Raw genomic sequence first — 21,728 nt, forward strand, 5'->3', positions numbered from 1 at the left:
AGAAAAATGACTAAATTTTAAAACAGCTGTAAGTTTAATATTTAAATTTTGATTTATAATGTGATATTTACGGAAGATAATGATTTGTTTAATATTTGTTGATTCGAATATATCTCGCATTGCACTTAAAATTTTTCCCATTACGTAATTTATTATCGTTTGTTATTATCAGATTAAGAGAACAAAATAATATATATCGCTAAATATAAAATAATTCAAGTAACAGAGAAATGATATATAGAGCATAGAATAATACATGAATCACTGAATAAAGATAACAAAAAAAGTCGTTATAACTCGTTATGCTGATTAATTTATTAATTTATTAATAATTGACCAGAAATACGAGAAACAAAATTTAGCATATAATTATTTCATGCGTTAAATATCTATCTACATCGACTTTTCGAAATCCTCCCAACGAATACATCTTGATGTTGGGGGGAGGGCTTATTAATACCTGGAAGGTTTAGCCTTAGCCTTTAACTTTAGGTTTGAAGGGGAAGTTAAGTATCCAAATACAGCATTGTCACGAGTCTCAAATGCTCAATAAAAGCACGCTATGCTCCGATCGCTTTAGAATTCGATTGATTGCCCGATAAGAGCACGTAGGATCACCGTCGTTTGGTTCTGTCCCATCTCTTGTCATACACACCATATATCAATAGTGTCGCCATATCATGGCTTCATGTGTAATCTTGAACACTACGATCTCTTTTTTACCTCACATTGAAGACATATGTTTCGTCTTGACGAGCTGTCTACTGTCATAACAAATCGTGTCTAAGCGAGTTCGAGTCACTTAAGATCCAAATGTGTTCTGAGACAAAAATCCATTCATGCCGATCCTGTCCATCGATTTCATTTTCTTCCGCTTCGGGTTCCCTTACTCGAAGTTATTTCGTCGACTCGAAATGCAATCCTCGTGCGAAACGAGATATTGCTCCGTGATTGTGAAATTTGGGAGTGTTAAATAAAGTATTACATGTCTGTTTTTATTGTGAATTTAGTACCGTTCAAAATGTCGTGCGTCCAAGTGCGGATGCGTGCCATACAAAGTATCACGCGTTCAAGAGTGCGGGAGTGCCGTTAAAAATATCGCGCGTCCAAGTGCGGGAGTGCCGTTAAAAATATCGCGCGTAATAAACTGCACGATCTTCTTGCGAATACAACGTGAATCAATGGATCCTGCTGACCCTGACGATCCGAGAGGAAGAGGACTAGGAGAGACATCGGGCGATGGCAGAACAACACTGGGGTGAGTAATTTATTTGTATATTAATTATGTATTATGCATAAGACTTAAATATTACACGATCAATTCTGTAAACATTTTTACTTAATAAGAAATAGAATCTTTTCGGAATTTGTAAAATTAGTTCATTAAATATCTATTTATTATTAATTTATACATAGAATATAAAATTCAATGCATACAATAATTTTTTGAAATATTATTAAAAGAAATATTAATAATATTTTTTGAAATATTATTTTTTAGGTGTTGCTACAATTTGAATTTTATATTCGTATGTGTTATAAATCAATGCAGCTAATCAATTCTTGCGCATCGATCGGTGAGAAATAAACTTTCATTTTATAATAAAAAAACGCGAAGTATATTTTAATATCTTTTTGTTTTCTTAAACTTTTAATCGTTGCATAACAAATTTTTTGTGTAATGAAAAATTATTGCTAAATAATTTTTATTATTGAAATACTTTTTTCCTTTTGTATTTGGCATGTTTTTTGTATTTTTGAATTATTATTTTAATTATTAATATATATTAGTATTTGTGTGTGTGATTATTAATATATCTTTAAAAATTTTTAATATAAAATCAGTTATCTAATCTTCTATCTAATTATTGCTAAAGAAAGATAATGTGCACGTGTCTAAAAACATCTAATCGCAAAATAATAATTAATCAAACCGACAATAGCGCGCTTCGCGTTGCGTAAAAAGGACTATAATGCGCATCGCGAGACAATACGTGCACAAAGCGCGGGCCCCGTTTCTAATCGTTCCCTCATACGTACATATATAGAAAGAGAAATGTGCGGCAAGCCTCTTTAATAGTTCCTCAAGCACCCGAAGCAACAAAGACCAGCAGAAACAATGAACCGTCTTAATCAGCATAATTTCCGTCTTTCGAAAGCGTTAAGAAGATCGTTGCCGGTACTGGAAAAGAAAAAAAAGAAAGAGGAAAGGAGGAAGGAAAGCAGGGGGATGCGAGTAGGAAATGTGACGTGCTGTCAGCATAATTACAGTGACATTAATTAATTGTTAGCATAACAATGCTAGTGGCGGGGTCAGCCATAAGGATATAGCGCGAAGAGGAAGGGACGACCCCGTAGGACCCCGAGCCTTCATAAATTTACATGTCCTTCGCCGCGAGAATCATTTTTTACAGCCGTTAAGAGAAGACGCGTAGAAGGAGGGGAAAAAGAAGGAAGAGAGCAGGAGAGAGAGATATATATATTCTTATATATAAGAAGTTCGTGGACCTACAGCAACTCAATGGCATATTAACGCAACGGGTCTCTATGGTGTTGTCCATAATAACTATCGATGTTCCTCTTCAAGCGCGGAAAGTACCCCCGAGGTCCGATCTCGTTATCCGCCACGCGCGTCTCGATCAGGATATTTTTTAAGTTTTACAAGTCTGACTGTTATTCTTGCTCCTTTAAGACAGAATCTTTTATTTATATAATATAGATGTCCGACAAATTGTTTATCAAGTTGAAATTTCGCATGTGTGTTGTAATTGGAAATTTAAATATGGCCTTTTTTTTATCAATTATATATCATATATGCATAAATCTCTCACAAATAGTTTTCTCAGCAACGTAAAAATTTTGAAAAAACAGTTTCCTTTTCATCAATTATTTGTCATCAACAAAATTAATCTTTCCAAAATACAATAGTAGATTGTGCTTCTGTTAAAATTCACTAGGACGTAATATACTTTCTTTTCTATCTTAATTTTTATCTTCATAATTTTAAGGTATTATTATCTTACAGTCACACACAGAATAGCATCAGATGTTCCCGAAATAATTTAAAAAGAGGTAAAAATATGTAACTTTGAAATATATATTAATAACCTCGACAGATAGTTAAAATTATTGATGCCACATTTTTCTTGATGAGATAAAAGGAACATGTGAAATAGTATTAGAAAATGTAGAAAAATAACATTTTGCAGTGATGAATAAACATTCTTAACATAAGCTAGACAAAATCTATTGCATTTAATTTTAGACGAAGAAATTCGGTCTATTTTTCGATGTAATAAATGCGATTTGCTCGGTTGCCAGTTGTTTCAGTTACCGAGGCTATTTCCGTCGATACATACGATTTCCTGCGAAATCCGAAAAAAAATTTTGTATAACGGTATCCGAGTATCGGCCAGGCGATTTCTCGCTGCGTTAAAAGAGATACGCGATCGTAACGTGAGACGAGAACGTGGGTGGTTTAGCATCGCGAGAATGCCTTTAGACAGTTATTTTTAATGTCCTCTAACGTCCGGAAAGAGGAATGCATCATAGCCACTATGGACGCTAGGGAAGCAAACTGTGCATGGATCTATCTATTGTAAAATCAAAACAATTCGACACTTTACGATCGAATAATGAAATAGATCGATGAAGTATTACAGCTTTTCGAATGGATGAATGACATATCTTCTTTATATATCTGACCCTTCCTATAGAATTGTGGCATCACGTCAGTGTTTTGGCACGAATCCATTAACAAGTCTAAAAACATAATTTTTGGGGAGGGACACAAACATATAATTATAACTTTATAGCTGTTGTAAAAGTGAGGCATGATACTTAATAGATGCTACTGAGCTGTTCGGAATTGTCATGTTTGCTATTTTTGCAAGTGATATAATGAGCAAGTCGTCGGCCATATTGCATCTATAAAAAATATTATGCAGAATAAATACAAAATATCGAAAGCTTATATAAAGTATAGTGATGAATGTAGAATAATATATATTTTCGAAAAAAAAAACAAGTGTCTTAATTGATCTTCTCATCAACTTGCTAATTAAAACTTGCTTTTTTACATTTTGAGTTCCGTTTGAATACCGATGATAATATTAATAGTCGTATAATGTATGTTCGACGAAATTAATTTCCTAAATTTACGGGTGATATCACCGGTTAATATATGCATCCACCAAACATCATTAATCGTGTTTTCTTACGAGCGATAATTCATACCGTATAATAAAATCGTTATTATTAACGATCCGGAATACCGTCACACGATTAGTCGGCAAACGCCTCATTACGCTTGTCACCAATAAAATAACACCGCGGATACTGGTGGCTAGTAAAAAACCATGGCAGCGACACTTTAGTAGCGACGCCTTTATCGTCGCCTTTTTACGATGTTCCTTTCGCATACTCGGCGCACCCCCGCGCTATTGGATGATCTAAAAAAAGTCTTCATTTTGCAGTTTCGAAGATTCCATATACTTGCTCTTTCCTCTCTCTTTCTCTCTCTCTCTCTCTCTCTCTCTCTCTCTCTCTCTCTCTCTCTTCTTTTCTCTGGGCGTATTTTATTCGCGGTATCGTGCATTATCATGGTGCACGCGTGTGTGCTTGTATGCGTGTCGGGTGGAAACAGTGACGAGCGCGTGGGCGAAACGAGCAACCGAACCGCACAAAGTGGACGCGCATCTCGCCTCGCCTCGAATTAATAAACAGCAACGAACGACCACCTACGCCCGTCTCCCTTTCTTCGACGAGCCGATTTCAACGTTGCTGGTAGTCGATCCTGTAAAGGACAGCTTCCTGCCTCCCCCCCCCCTTCCTCGGCGGGAGATTTTACCCTCTGCCCACCCTCGAATGCACCATACGAGCGATCGTCGACCGCCCGTGGTGATCCCTGCCGAAGGCTTCTGAATCCCTCGCGAATCAACGGGATGACGATCGTTACCGATCTCTCTCACGCTGATGGCCCTTCGATTTTGCCTGAAACATCGTAAAGTCGCGGCAGGACACGCGACATTTCTTCTCACGCATGATGTAAAAAAAAAACTTTCGAGAGAGGGATTTTATTACGTCAAGCAAGCGATTTTGGAAAGTAGAGAGAACTCTGAATGTGTCTGTCAAGTTTTGCGAATATTTTCTAAACTCGTGAGCGAAGAAATAATTATCGTTTGCTTATTAATTTCAAAACGACGTAAATAATTACAAAAGTAATCATTGCTGGTTTTTTATAGATATAACGATAAATTAGATATTGATAAAAGAAAGAATGTATATTTTTTGCATGTTTTTTGTGTGTGTCAATCCAATAACATCTCCTTGAATACAAAATGATATAAGACATTATTTTACATCAGTAAAAATATATAATGTAGAGATGCATATATTATGTATATCATCTATTAAAATATTATATTTTTCGTTCGTAAAATAAATTTTTTATCAATTATCGTAATTTAGGACGACACTTCGATCGATTTAGATAAAAAAAGCAGTCTTTCCAGCATCATTTTTGATAAAATAAAATCTCATCTTTGAGTGCTACATGCTCCATTATTCTCTATTAGTTAATGCGCGGTTTATCAAAATACCCTATCGAAGGGCTATCGTCTCGAAGTATTTCTCTTTGTGGGACACAACGTGGGCGCGCACGCGTGGCGTTGAATAATTAACTCCGGTCTGTGCGCTGCTGTCGGTTTTATCGTAATTATCGCGCGACTCGTTCCTGCCAGGCAACGGCGCCGCGACTATAGATCGTAGATCGTAGAGAGATGATCGACGCGAGAACGAAACGAAGGAGGAATGGAAAGCGAACGAGCACGCATTTTATATTCCCGTTACGTTTGCTATGAAAATCTAGCTTGTATATTGAGATCGAAAGGTTAGTCGTTCAAATTGCATGTATTTCTTTGAATAACAATAACTGCCATGCTCCTTTGAAATTTTTATACGTTGTAATAAAATTGCTTCAGGCAAATTTATAAGGTGTCATTGTTTGTGCGAAATTAAATATCCTTATATTATACTTTTTAATATATTTCAATGTTGATTGATGTTATTTACATTAAAATTATAAAAAAATATGTTTAACACATTTTTTTATGTATCAAATTTTATATTTAATATTTATTGAATGATTCTATAAGATTTATTACTTAAAATTAATCATTATTGAAATTTAATTATCTGAATTTAATCATATTGAATATAATTTACATTTAAATTAATTATGTATTGAATATAATTATCTCAGTTCAATATTAGAAAAATATCTTATTATATATCTATAGAGTAACTTTCATATTTATAGAAATAATAGAATTATATATATTTTCTATATTAACGACTTTCTCTCGGTGATATTTCAATCAAGATCAAGCATTGAAGTGTAATTAATAGGGAAATAATTATCCAGAGAGATCTGTTAAAGATAAATCTGCGACTTGTTTACAGAAATGATTACGATATTAAGGGGAAATCTTGTTTTCAAAGGTCAAACGTTAAAAGTCAACATTCGATTTGTCGTTGAGCGATTAATCTTTAATTCGAGCCTATCCGCCGTTATTTTTTTTCACGTCGATTAACCAACGATCGTTTTTTATTAAAATTCGGGAAACGGCACATTATATCGTGACGCGTTAGCTCGAAGGAACAAAAGATGAATTTTGAAACAAATGTGTCGGCTGATTTTTTAATACAAGGAAACGCGCGATGTGTCTTTTACCTCGGCCTCCCATCATCAGCGCATTTGTTTTATGGCATTTTGCCAATAAGCGTAAGATGGATCCCGCCTCGAACCGCGGCGCGGATTCGGCTCATCGAGTTACACATTATTCAAGAAAACGCGCGGTCTTAAATAATCCCGGACAGCGAATAATTTCTCGAACGTGTGCGCGTCTTGGTTCCCGTACGATTCGCGCGAGACGTTAAACAGCGGAGTCATACGAAAGCGATTCGTCTTCACTTGAAATTTCCATTTAACTTATATCTTTTCCCGTACCCTCTTATGGAAGATTCGGCAATAAACACATCGAGAGGCGTCTCTCTTTTATTCCGCTAAAATATTAAACGTCAGGACATATACCGTATTATCGTATATAGTTTACATAAACGTGATATAAAGAGAGACGTTCGTCGGATTTTATCGACGCGCGATGTATAAAATGTTCCGATTTACTTGCATCACATACTCTCTCTCTCTCTCTCTTTTTCTTTTTATCTCCCTCTCTCTCCTCCCCCTCTTGCATACAAACTCTCGCGTCGTAAATAATTTCCCGAAATATGTGTGCCGAATTATTCGCATGTGTATGTTACGCCAGAAAGTCAAAGGAAAAGAGAGAGAGAGAAAGCCGATGGCATCTCTTTTTTTTTCGAAGAGATGCTCGACGCCTGAATCCGCGACTTCGACTCTTTCGATCCGTCCCAAGACGATTAGTCTTTACCTCGACCTTCCACCTTCGCGTACTTTTTCACGGCATTCTCGCATCGAGTCGGGATTACGAAATCACCGAGGAGATAATGACGGGCGTAGATCGTAGATGGGACCGATTTGCATCTGTAATTACCGCGGCGCGCCGTTAATAACTAATTAATGAGAGCCTCGCCGAAGCGGATGACGTAACAGCCGCCTCCGAGTCCCGCAGCTATTAATTGATCGGCGATTAATCAACTTCGTCTTTACCTATTTTCAATCCCCTCCCCTGCCCTCCCTCCTCTTTCCTTTTGCGTGTCGTCATTCATTCGCTTCTTCTCGCATCTCCTCTCTCCTCCGTCTCGAGTATTCGTTGTCCCAGAATTCGCTGTCGTCAATCGCTCAATTATAAGGCCCACGGGAACTTGGTTGATCATCGAGGAAGCGGATCTCGCGATGATAATTATCGCATTCTCCGTAATATTTACGAGCGTTGCCGAGCATGTTAATTACAAAAGGCGTCGTTGATTGCCCTCGTCTCGAATGGCTCGGCGATTCCATTTTCGTCTCGCGAATATGCATGCATAGTTTATGAGCGAATAAAGAATGGAAATTACGCGGTCGCAGGAGGAGACTCTTGCAAAATCGTTCGCGTTGCACACCGATGTTTCTCTATGATATGTTTCCTCGTTGACTTGCGCGAAATCCTGTTGCGATACTAAACTAGTTAGATCGCCGATTCTAACCAGTTGTTTATGTTATCGCGAATCTGAATGTTTTGTTTCATACATCTCGCGATCGTAAATTCTTCGTTTGCAAAACGGCGCAATTTTCATCACGAATCGCTTATATAATCGCTATACACGCTAACATACTTAACATACTTTTGGGAAATAAGTCACTACGAGGAAAGATAAGGATAAGGATGGAACTATAAATTCGTAGACGCGATACCATTGATTTCCGGTCGAATTGATTCTCACAAGGAACTTGACGTGCCGACGCGATTCATTAGCCTTATCAAGAGTCGTTATCAAAAATCGAATTAATTGTTTACTTTAAAACGTGTTGCTCTCGAAATCAGCAAACTGATTTTTACCTCGTTCGCTCGGAATCAGTTTCAGTTAGCCGTAACGTCGCATCCTTCTTCTAGGATGGATGTCTCTGCGCATCCCGCTTCCGGTATATACACGTTCACTAATATTTCTTCACTTGATACTTCACCGAGGACCCCGCGATCGCTTGCGAAACCGGTCGGCAAAAATCACTAGGCCCGTGCAAGGCCCGCGGGATCTGCGCACAGGAGGAGATGACCACTCGAGGGAGAGGGGGAGGGGATAAAAACGCGAGGGGTCCGAGCGGGCTTCCGGTCGGAAGTGGCGCTACCGTCGACGATGACGACGTACGACAACGGTCGGCGACGGCGACGGCGACGACGACGACGACGACGACGACGACGACGACGACGATGGCGAAAGGCGTCTCGCACGACACGCACACGTGGTGGGGGCGTCTGCGGCCGCTACTACGGCAGAACTAAGGGGTTGTTTGCCCCGTCGCGCGGCTCCGGGGGGTCTCCAACGGTACCGTCACCCCACCAGCCTTGCTATTTTGCATAGGGCCTGCGCGTCGAAGGCGGCACACACATACATACACCGCCACCCACGTTATCTCTCTTCCTTTTCTCCTTCTCTCTCTCCCTTATTTCACCCAGCACAGTCGTCTCGCGTTTCTCGCGCTCCCCCGCCATCTCCCCATCCGCGCACACTTCGAGGGGCACACTTCGATTTGTCGAATCCGCGTTTCGCGGCTCTCTCCTGGCCTCTTCCTCTTTCGCGAAGGGAAAAGAGATTCGATTCCCCTCATCCTCCGCGACCGTCACCCTCCGCTCAACCTTCTCCGCCTCCTTCCCCCCCGTTCTCTCCGCCACCGCTACCTCTTTGTCTTTCTTCTTCATCCGGGTGCCGTGTGTTTGCGCGCATTCGCCCACCTCGTCGCCTCACCCGCTTCTTATTTATCCCGTTGCCCCGGCCCCGGCCCCGGCCCCGGCGCGTTGCGCGGCTTCGTCTCGGTCATTTTCACGATGGAAACGAAGAGCATGCCGGAGCGAAGAAATCTTCCACCTCGGCAGCTCGTGCGTGGCACTGTCGTAAATTGGACATTGCACGGTCGTTATTTTTCTGCGGAATGTTTTTTGTGAAAAATATTCACAGAAATAAATACCCATTCTGCGAATATGGGAAAAAATGGAGGTAAATGATGCAACACAGATGGACGTCTGACTGTCTGCCTGGGCAATTAACGTAGAATAGCATATACTTCATCCTTTTGAAGAAATATCGATAAAAATATATTTTTAGGATAATATCGATAAACGATGTGGCGAATATCTTATAAATGCTCTACAGTTTGTTTCTCCGCTAATATCGTATTTATATTTCCAGTAGGGAATTAAGTGTCAAATTTTGTTCGTATCAACGATATCTGGTTTCAGTTTATTACACAGATATTAAATAAAAACGCAATATCCATTTCGTCCCTTTAATTATGCGTCACAGATATAAACTATTTAACATCTCGAATTAAGCGAGCTTATGTCGATTCCGACACACTAACTTACGAGTTTCTCTCGGATTCGTAGAAATTGCGGGAGCTCATTCGTGGCCGAGAATTAGGTCGGTGCGACGAGGTAGACGTGACGGGAATGATACAAAATAGCATGATTAAAATTATAATAAGAATAGCGTTCGCTTTTTCAGATAGATTTTGAGAAAGAGGCGGCCGATCGGCGAATAAATTTTAAATGCATAAGACATTCGAAATACAATAACATTCTTATAGAAAATATGTTTATGCATTTTTAATATATTATAATAATAATAGAATTTTGCTCAAGATACTCATATTAAATCATGAAAATTTCCAAAGTTAATTGTGATGGATCTAAGAGTTAATGTTAGGGGAAATAATTTCTCGTGTTTCTCATATTTCTCATATTCATGTACATATATCTATATACGTATAGTTTTATCGAGCTATGCTGATTAGGGTTGCGAAGATGTGAGCGTGCCATCTTCATTTATAGTATATTCTGTGATAATTCAAATCACCCCGAGTAATAATGATTCGCTCAATTAACCATTCGTGCCATTTCTCCGGAATTGACGTTACCAGGATGTTGCAAGAGCCAATCAACGTCGGCGAATCCCTTTCCCGGGTGAGTAAAGGGTTGCAAAGCATGGGTGGGCGAAAGTTAGTTAACGCCTCCGCGTTAATTAAGCAAAGTGAAGCTCGTAGTAGATACAAAGAGCAGGTCCACGCTCCACCCAGCCTCCAAGCTGCGAGGACAAGAGTGGTTCAACCCTCTCTACGGAGAGGGCGACAGGTCGGGCCTCATTGGAGGTGGGTTGGTTAGCGCATGTATAATTAGCGCAAGCAGAGACCGAGAGGGATGCGGGAGAGGAAGCGAGATGAAGGGAGGAAGGAGGGAGAGAGAGAGGAAGACAGTGTCCCGGCGGGAGACAGGGTGGAGCCACCCAGTCGGCGCATGTGCCAGCATCCCTTGCAGCCGGAGATATAATATATTCATAACGTGCCTGGCCCGACGTTCTATCTCCGCTTCTCGGTACATCGCTCTTCCGCGCCGGCGAAACTCATTCTCGATTCAGCGCCAAGACTGACCGTCGATTAATCGATCGACGTCGAAATTACATTTCGCGGTCGTATCCGAAAGGGATGAGACTGGCGCCCAGTCAATGCTTAGATGTGGCGGAAATTATTGGTTAGGAAAGTGTTGAAAATGAGAAAAAAATGGATAAATATAATACAATGTACTCCTCTCTCTTTAATAATTGAATAAATATATTTAGGAGAAATTGCTTCTCTCTTTTTATACTAGGGCTCTATTTTTTAATATTTTTGTTTAAATATGTTTACGTGGTCTCACAAATTCTATATAGCTTTCGAAATTATAAAAGACAATTGTACAAGAATGTAAATATCAATTAATCGAATGTAAATATCAAGCTTACAATTTATTTCTGTCGCATTTTACTAAATAAATGCGATATAATAGTTATATATTTCGCCGAACAAGTTACAGCAAAAAACGCGATCAAAGTGAAGTTAACAAAGACACCGAGTATATCCAATAGAAATCCTGTCCTTTTATATACGCTGCGAATATTCTCGAGATTGCGATTATTTTCCATTATAATACAAGCTTTTTACTCGAGGTGGTTCAAAGCAAATAATGTTGAATGACGTTAGGAACAGTTGAATATTTTTCTTCAATATCTTTCTTCAAAACGAATAATGATGCCCGCCAGTCATTAGATGCAGCACGCGCTCATCAAACAGAATCCATTATTAGGCGCTTTGTACTCATCAAACTAACAAAGTCTTATTGTTACTATTGCATTGCAGTAAAATTATTTCCTAGAAATCATCAGCTTTCGCATCCCTCAAATAAAATACGATATAAATTCGAGAAAAAAAATTATAACAATAGCAATAGACGACTTCACCACTATTATAAAGTAAGTGAAAATTATTTCTCGTAACAAATGTTCCTTGTATAAGAAAGCTTAGCTACGCGGTCAGTCACAGCGTAATAAATACAGGTAAAAGCAATCGTCGCCTTTGCGAATCTATTGGCGAGAAAACCAGGAAAAAAAAAGGAAGAAGATGACGAGGAGGAGCGAAGAACCCTCCAGTGTGTGCCGCGTATTTTGGTCCGGATCCTAGATAACTCGGTGTGCTTTTCCGGATGCTTGAACACGACACATGTCCCGGCCGGCCAGAGTTTTCCCTGATCGTGTCGTTCGCGGAGGGTTCGAGGCTGTCGGACGGTCAGGAGGGCAGAAACGATCGAAGGGGGAGCGGAAAGAGGAAAGACGCTCGGAGGGTGCTCTGCGGTTCCACCCCCGAGGACACGGTGTCATCAGGCGCAATTAGGGACGAGTCTCGGTCATCAACGCGTGTATCAAGGCCTTTTCCACGCGGTCGCGCACTTGTGTGCGTACCGTTGTCGAGCAACCCCCGTGACGGGGCCAGTTTCTTTCGCGTCGCATTATTTCTCTCCTTAATTCCCTTTCGTTCCCCTATGAGACGCTTTCTCTCTCTCTCCCTCTTCCTCTCAATCTACAATCCTACTCTCATTCTTTCTCTTTCTATCCATTCTTTCACTGTTCATCTATCCTCCTTTATCTTATCCTGTAAGCTCGTTGCACTCGATTATACTAGTCCACGATTACTCCCATTATACGCCTTTGACGCAATTATGCCGTGGCCCTTATGACGTCTCGTTAATTCTATCTCCCTTCCCTCCGCCTCCGGGGATGTACGACATTACGAAGACGCTGTCACGATGGAAGAACAAAATTCACATCGACAGGGAGTTTTGCCGATGTATTCAAACTTGACGTATTTTCGAGAATCTTATCAATGTTCTGTATTAAAATGTACATTTGATTGTTACACATTTCTGATTTCGATTAATTTATTTAATTTTTTATTGCTCGCGCGCACGATATATCTGGAGGAACAAAATTTATTATACGAGATAAATATAATAAAATTTATATTTCTTTATTAGTTTGTAATAAACTTGCAACTATATAATTACATAAAAGTCTGAAACCCGTAGGAGAGATTAAACGGATGAGCCTCTTTTTCTCCCTCTCAAGCTCATATTTTATCTGATTCTATTGAGTTGTACATAAATCGTATCATGCATATAACCGACGAATATATTTCACTGCAAGTCATAAACTATTTCGAGAGCCATTACTCGACTCTAACTTAGCAATATTATCAGTTGGCTCATTACCAAATCTTTGCGTTGCCAATGCTGAGATCGACGCGAAGTCGGACAATTATCAATTCGAATGACACAATTACAGACTCGCTCTAATTTTGCGTCTAATATCGGGAGGAATTCGATGTTTGCGCGCCAGGAAACATCGTCATCGCGGACGATGGGAGAAAGGGGGCGAAAGCAATCTGCGAGAAATGGATGGGAGGAGAGGCAAACGGCTAGTCAGAGCGTTCGTTTTGCCGTACAAATTGATCTTAGTAGGCGCAAATTTACAGCGAGACGCGTGATAAATAAGTACCGTGGCCGCATTTCTATTGTTCTGTGAAAAGCGTCGGTACGGTGTGGCGGTACGATTACAAACGCAGATAGCAGGTAATTGCACCTGCAACCGTGACATGCTACACTGCAACAATTTCCTGCAGTACAGGTATTTACCGCAATAGAAGGGTAACTGCGCGACACATCAAGCACGACCCGGGCGATCATTATAACGATTTATCGCATTTCTCTCGTGCCCGCATCAATAGATGCATAATGAACTGCTTGATTTATAGCACGTTCGATTAGAGAAATCACGAGAATCTGATATCTATAATAGATTGAATATTTATACCGCGGTAAAGTATATAATATTTCAGAAACAATACAGAATATATTAATAAGAAGAATTGATAGACGTACTTTGTATTCGATTAATAATAATTAGATACAATTGCAAGTTAGGAATTAATGTGGTTGAATAGTTTCCGTAAATTTAAATTCCAAGACAAAAATAGATGCAATAAAATCATCTCATAAATAATGAGATATGATTTTTTAAATGTGTATACATATACACATAAATATAAATACATAGTCAAATCGCTTGGTGTAAAAACACATACACAGAAGTCATAACTCGCAGATTAACTCTGTGCTCACATAAATTCTTACAAATATCTGCAAAGTGGGTCACGTAGGGCGTCGTACATACCCATATTAGCTCCGGCTGCGAGATTGCACGGGATGCAACACAATTTCGCGAGGAAACCACCGCTGTATGCAACGTGTCGGACCGAGGATCGTGCAAATTTAAATAGACAAGGATTGCGGAGTCTACAATATCGGGGGTCCGTGCGTAAAATTGCGAAAGTTAATAATCCTCCGTTGCTGCCTGCCAGGGACGGTAATAAGCCGCGAGTTTAGCCCATGTGCGAGGGCGAGAGCCGGCAACATTCTTTCGCGTTACAATACACGTGCTGCCGGTGAGTGTGTGTGTGTGTACGTGCATGTGCGTATTCGGTACACATATGCGGTCGTCTATGTGCGCGTGTATTCGCGCGATCGTTCGTGCCCTAAGGGTAGAAAGGGACGCGCTTAGACGAGGCTCGATGTTTTTAATAAGCGGTCGACCTGTAGCACGTACTAGATATTACCGCGACACCCCCACCAGGGTGAGACTCGGCCCTTACGGGGATTCTTCCTTCCGTTCTTCTGCTCGACCAAGGAATATCACGTTGGTAAAGGTGGGCGAAAGAGAAGCGAGGAGTATACACAGTGGCCTCTAATTAACTCGCAACCTAACGGCCTGGCCGAAGGTGCCATGCTGTCCCTGGAAAGGAGGACGAATTATCGCAAAAGTATCTTCTTTCGCGGCTTTTATATACAATCGATGTACAACGAATAAAATCGATGGACACTGATAATATCGCGGAAAATTTCATTACAATGTCGATAATTTTACCGGAGACAAGATTTAATCCTATCCTGGAAACTTGATTGTTAAATAATATTTTGTTACTTAAAAAAAATTTAGTAATTTTGACCCTATTTTTTTTCCGTAATTGTAATTGTCAATTTTATTCTTAGAAAAAATATTTTCTATGAAATATTATTTTAATATTTGTGACAGATTATTTGATCAGAATCGATTTTCTTTCAATTGAAAAATTTTATAGTTTATTTGAATTTAAGTAAAAACGTTTTTTCTCAAGATATTAAATGTCGAGATATTAAATTGGAGTTTTAATTACCACGATTCAATTAAGACGATTAATAATGGCTCTCTTTGAAATATCTTTTAAGGAAAGATCGTTACTAATTTTCACTAAAAGAATCCGTCGGTGAAATTAAGGTGAAAAATTCTAAAACGCTCCGTTTATAATAAACTCATGATTCATCAAACTATCTATTTTCGAAAAGAACTTAAACGCGCCGCGTCACGTTCTCTCGCGAAAAAAAGACAGAAAGAGAATACTCAACGATACTAACACTTCTTTTTATCTCTCGCTTCTTGCATGTCGCCGCTTCTCCAAGAAGACGCGCGAGCTATCGATCGGTCGATTCAGAGGAGCGTGCGAACCGTCGTGTTCGTCCTGTACTATGTATACCTAGCGGAATCTATCGCGACGGTCGCTCTAGGATGGAATACGAGATACGAGGATATGAGATACGGACGCTTGATTCGAGAAATAAAAATTGAGTCGGACGCGTGAACTGGTTTTGCAAGTAACCTGATAGCTTTATACCTGCTAAATCCAAATAACGAATTATATTGTATATTTTCTACAGTTTAAAATATAAATCTATATATAATGAAAATACTACAATATATATACATGTGTACGTAAGAAATAAATAATATGTCATCTGCTTTCGATATTTAGTAAAAAAGACTAAAAAAAACTAGACTTTGTCTCATATTTTTAATTACTTGAGTTTTAATTATTCTTGCTTCTAATCATAAATTTTGCTTTCATCAAAATATTTCTTTTCTCAATAATAAATATTAAAGATATAAAAGCGTTTGATCACTTACCATTGGAATACAAAATATTCTATTATGCAGATAAGCTTTGCAAAAAACCAAGAATAAATTAAATCGTAGAGAGAAAATGCGACGATAAATCGATGATAAATTGAGTCCTTCCTGATATCGTATGATCTGTATTGCGGGGGCTCGCTCGAGGCTACACAGCCCTGAACTTTAGTCGCGATTAGATCGTCGTAAATTGCAATGTAGTGCACGTCGAGCATATCCATTGCCAATGTCCGAGCATTTCCATTGAATATTCTTTTCATGAATTACATACCTAAGAAACGTCCTCGCGCCTCCGTCGCGATAAAGCGTGACGAGAACACCAGATACGAATGACCGCGCTAATGTGTGTTTGCACTCGAATCACGAGCGGGGGTGAATGAAGTCGTAAACGAAAACGCTGCATTTCTATTGTCAATGTTTGCTAATAAAGAATTATTGATATATCACATCATTAGATCTGAATGTTGAATATTTACAAAAATGCCATATGATACATATGTATTTATTCTAATAGAATGTTCTTTACATTGCTTCTTGCTATTTTTAATTATTATTTCTATATATAGTTAGAAAATTCTAAATTGTCTTTTTCAAGACTATTAACACTTATTGTCAGTTTTTATTGCATATTTCAAAAAATGATAGAAAACGTTATATTTAACGTTGCATTTTTCTCACACGCGTTAATTTCCTGTAAGCGTTTTAACACTACTTGAAATCAAGACTTTTGCTCAGGTCATTGACAACATGACTGTCATCGCGCCGTGTTTAACATACGATATGAGTACCAATATTAAGCGGCCGCTGCTGTATGTTTGATTCTAATCTGCACTCTAATCACGACCGTGATGAACAAAGCGCGTAGTTATCTAAAATCGAACTTTTCTGTCGGCCATTGACAACCAGCTTATCGGCGTGTCAAACATCGATACGGAATATCATTACGAGCGTTGAGTGAGTCACGGTTTAATCACAAAACCGATCCGTTCGTAAAGTGTTGCAATTGGACTAAAAAAAAAGATAGACGAATAATTATTGCAGGCAGTAATCGTGGAGATCTATAACCAGTATACGTGAGACGTTATGTATATATGTTATGAATAAATTATAATAGATTATATTCTGAAAAGTACATTATATGAGTAAAAAATATCTTCATTGTTTAATATATATTTTCCATTATTACGAGATAATGTATGCTCGAATAGAAGAGGAAGAAATATCCGCTGTAGAATTATAAAGTTCTCATTCAATTTACTTATACTAAAATTTCAATATATGTATTAAAATACATATATTGTAAAATACATATATATATTAAATTGCGTTATAAAGGATAATTATAAAATTATAATATTATATATATATAATTTATAAAATTTTAATTTGTAAAATATATATTTTTATATATATATATATATATATATATATATATATATATATATATATATTGCTTTTAATAAATTATTCTTTTAATATAATTTATATCTTTAAATCAACTTAAAATTCTTTTTAAAATCGAAAGAGTACAACACACACGAGTGTTATCTCAAAAAGTAAAAAAAAAAAATAGAAAGATAAAAATATATTTTATTTCCACCAAATATATAATATTTCCTTTCCGAGAATCGTCCACAGACTTTCGCTCGTTGAGAATTCTCGAATCAGAACACTCATGGTAGAACCGGAAGCAGAATGCGGATCTGCTACCCCCGATCGATGGGAGTTCGCGATTAGAGAGAAGTGCTGTGGATTTTTCCGGGCGTAATCGCGCCTTCATCAAGCACACTCTGCTGTATTACATTAATGATATTGATTCGGAAACACAATCAGAGCCCCGTCGCTCCTCTCTCCTCGCTACGAACCTACCCCTCTGACCATTCTTGTGGTCGCGTGTATGGTACGTCGTGTTTGTGTGTGTGTGTGTGTTATTTCGCGAACACACCCACACACGCGCGCGCGCCCGCAGCCTTTGCTCTACGTACCTTCATTAGACAGCAGAAACGAACGATTCCTTATTAATATCGGGTGAAGGTTGTTTTTCGCCAATCTTCCTCTCGCCCTCCCGTAACCCCTCATTTACACACTAATGTCCCTTCTTATTTTCCACGATGCCCTCGTAGATCCATCGTTTGATACTTAGTTTGCCGAGCTTGGATCAGCGATTTTGCAGAACAATAAGATAAAAAAAAAACGGCTTTCCGTAACGTTCCAGAGATCCACGTCCTTAATCTTTCTCAGTTACAGTTGCTTCTTAACGTATGATAATTTATTTCGTGTACATGTATTTAATGGTTTTGTAAAGATGTATGGTCTTCTTCGAGTAATGTTTTAAGATAACCCACTGGGGCAAAATTCGTGATGGTTTTATAATTACGCGAACATCCCGGACGTGGATCGCAGGATCGGTAATTGAGGGTATTAATACAATTGCATATAACGCGATATTTTTTCGCGAGTAATTCGAGAAAGTATGTGACGTTATAAAAAATTAATACTATCATTCGGCCGCCACGATTAATTAATCGGTACGTGGATCAGATATATTCGTATATCAGATTATCGTAATTAATGTTTCTCTCGTTGGTGGATACCGGCGAGGTACTCTTCGTAGAGTATGTCTTTCTACGCATATCTTTGTAAAAAAAATACCCTTTCCATATTTGAAAAATTATTTTTCATTACTTAACGCCGCTTTATCAAATAACATTCGAACGATTCCTACATCTGTATTTTTCTTAATTGCCCGGCATTAATAGGTAACATTAATCTAAAAGTCACGCTTATCTCTATTCCGTATGTCGGTAGTTATTATACTCGTGTGATCATTTTATAAAATAACGACGACGACTTGCGCAAATATTCGCGATACGATATATCATGCTACGAGGATATCGCATTCGGATTCGTGTCGCAGAAAACGTCTAAATGCAATCTGTAAATGAATTTCCCAAAGTAAATAATAAAGTATCTGAAAACATCGTAAATCTCGCGGGCCGGTCCGCGTCATAAAACGCGCCTCGGCGCTCCACCTCGTTGCACAAGTGGAGAAAGTTCCCTAAATCAGAGAGAACGCCCGTATATCCCGAACCAAAAAATCGGGCACTCGCAGCTCTGGGAGAGCGCGATATTAAATCAAGGAAGAAGTTGCTGTGAAATTAAGCGTGACATAATGTCCGCTTTTTATCGAGAGATTTACTCATGAATTGTAAAATAGAAAACGGATGAGGAAAAAGATGCATCAAGAAATTAAGATTTTAAATAACAGTGGAAAATGTTTCTTTTAATAAATGTTTATATATACATTTATGAAATAAAAAATGCATAAAGGCAGTTAAACATAGAATAATAAAGAATAAAAAATAAAGGGTCTTAAAACTTGATTAAAGTTTCAAGTGTAAAAATATGTAGGATTAAAACAAGATTTTTATATAATTTAGTTATAAAAAAAAATGACCAGCTTAGAATCTAATTAATCGCTATTCACAAAAAGACTCTTCAAAAAAAAAAAATGTTTTCTCCCGACAATGTCTCGAAGGTTGCTCGCCTCATTTTTTTCCGCGACGTTTCGAACACGTAGATATCACGGAGTCGAAGAACCGGAGATCGCAACGGGCGATTTTAAATGCGAATGCTGTGTGTCGGAGAAAGAGAAAAGGAGAGAGAAGGAGAGAGTCGGTATGTGTCGGAGGCCCGGGTCCCGACAATTCGCGGAACGATTAATCATATTAATTGCACGTAGCCGGGCCCAGCCGCCGTTCGGGGCCTCGCGAAGTTAAGCTGCTTAATTATAAATTGTAATTAGCGTTCTCGCGCGGCCACGTAGTCTCGATTAATTAACAGAGTGTCCCTTTCGTTCCTGTGACGCTGCGGGCTATTAATTATTAATTGCCCAGACGAGCAGCGTGCATCCGGCTGTCTCGAGCGACACTTTGCTCGACCGAATCTCTCTTTCTTTTAACGCGTGGCACGCACAATTTTTTCTTCTTTCTTTTTAGATTATTTTCTAGACACAATCGGGAAGAGACACAACGAAGAAAGATAGTTCCCAAGCATATAATTAGAATACAAGATTTTTAAATGATGATATCTTCTGAATATCTCTCTGCAATACAAGAGCCAAGGAATTTTAAAAGTTAAAGAATCTAAGATTCAAATTGCTCAGATTTTTAATTCTATAAAATCTAAATGTATTTATAACAAATAAACACAGAATTGAATTTCTATATATATATAGAATTTTAATAAAATAAGCAGAATTCTTTTCTTAGAAAGAGAGAGAGAGAGAAAAGTATTATATTAAAATTAAACTTTCTTTCAATTTATACGAGATAGCTTAAGATAATCATACATATATATACACACACTCTGTTTAAGATTAAATATTTACAGAATTAAAAATCTTTTTTTCGATTTGAAGTTTTGTGAATTTAAGATCCAACGAGTTCACGAAACCGAATGTAAAGCTGAGGAATCTCGAATCTCCGATTTCAGGACTGAGAGAGGTTTAATCTAACTTGATAAACTTTCTCGCGAGCACTCCGTAATTTGCGGTGTACACGTATTCTCTCCCCGATACTGTATCCCCTTCGCACGTGATCTACGATGGTCGTAACCATAATAATAGTAGATCGGATCAAAAACGACCAATTAATGACGTACACTTGCCAGTTGAATCTGATGTTCAATTACTTTTGCGTTGCTGCGATCTAGAACCTTGGCGTTGGAACAATGAGGATAAGAACGTGTTCTTAGCCTGGTAATGTTTGACTCCTCCGCTCTCGAAGGTTAATGCGATCGACTGATGACTTGCTCGAGACACGGTGTAGATTAAAAATCTGTATAACTGCAGGCCGAGGCCTACACCGAAACGATCTCGAAAGTGATACTATAACACGGTGTATCGCTAAAGAATAATTTATCGCAACCGATGCCGTCTTACTCATGTTTAATAGGCTTCTATGAGTGTTTCGAAAAAATGTTCGTTAAGGCATGCGCGTTGAAGTTATCATTATAATAAATTAAAGAAAAAGTTTATATTTAGGCGATCTAATTTAAGCTTATAAATTTGAGACAAGATATTATTAGAAAAAAAGTAATGCAAAGAAGGAATTATTTCAATTGTCATCAAACTAAATTGAAATGACAACGTGAATTATACATGTATATATATTGCAGACATTTTATAAAATCAAAAGTTTTTTTTTATAAAAATATTTGGTTTTATCATAAAATGCTAAATCTTTTTAAGTTTTTTTTTTTAGAAAATGTTCACTTTTATAAAAAAATTTATTAAAAAATTTGCAACACATACGTATATAATTAAACAAATTATATTAAAAAATTGAAAAATAATCATATTTATCAACATCAATATATTGCTATTATTAGAAAAGAGCATTCAGGTAGACGGATCGTTTACATCGCAATCATTTAAGTCATGTCGAATTAAGACTTCCTATCAATTAGAAAGTATGATCCGGAAAGTATGATATTTCACGATTACGTAATCTTGTAGGACACACATGTAGAAAGAGAGGCTCTATCTATATTTCGTGAAACATTGATTTCATAGGGACAAAGTTTCGTGCGCGGACCTAAATGCGGCTGCGCATAATCGTTGCAAATTAAGGAACTCGAGTCGCGAACGTACAAAGCAGACTCGACTGGCCGATTAATTGGCCGGCTTG

The 21,728-nt window shown here is 38.2% G+C and overlaps 1 protein-coding gene across 9 annotated transcripts in view; it reads right to left on the minus strand.

Moving 5' to 3' along the window:
• Zfh2 (Zn finger homeodomain 2) overlaps positions 1-21,728 on the minus strand; it is a 320,913-nt gene that overhangs the window by 242,496 nt on the left and 56,689 nt on the right. The gene's annotated exons all lie outside the window — the stretch shown is intronic.

Source organism: Camponotus vicinus, unplaced genomic scaffold, assembly GCF_025532165.1.
Source record: "Camponotus vicinus isolate PSW18456_S1 unplaced genomic scaffold, iyCamVici1.0 SCAF_2, whole genome shotgun sequence".
Taxonomy (NCBI): domain Eukaryota; kingdom Metazoa; phylum Arthropoda; class Insecta; order Hymenoptera; family Formicidae; genus Camponotus; species Camponotus vicinus.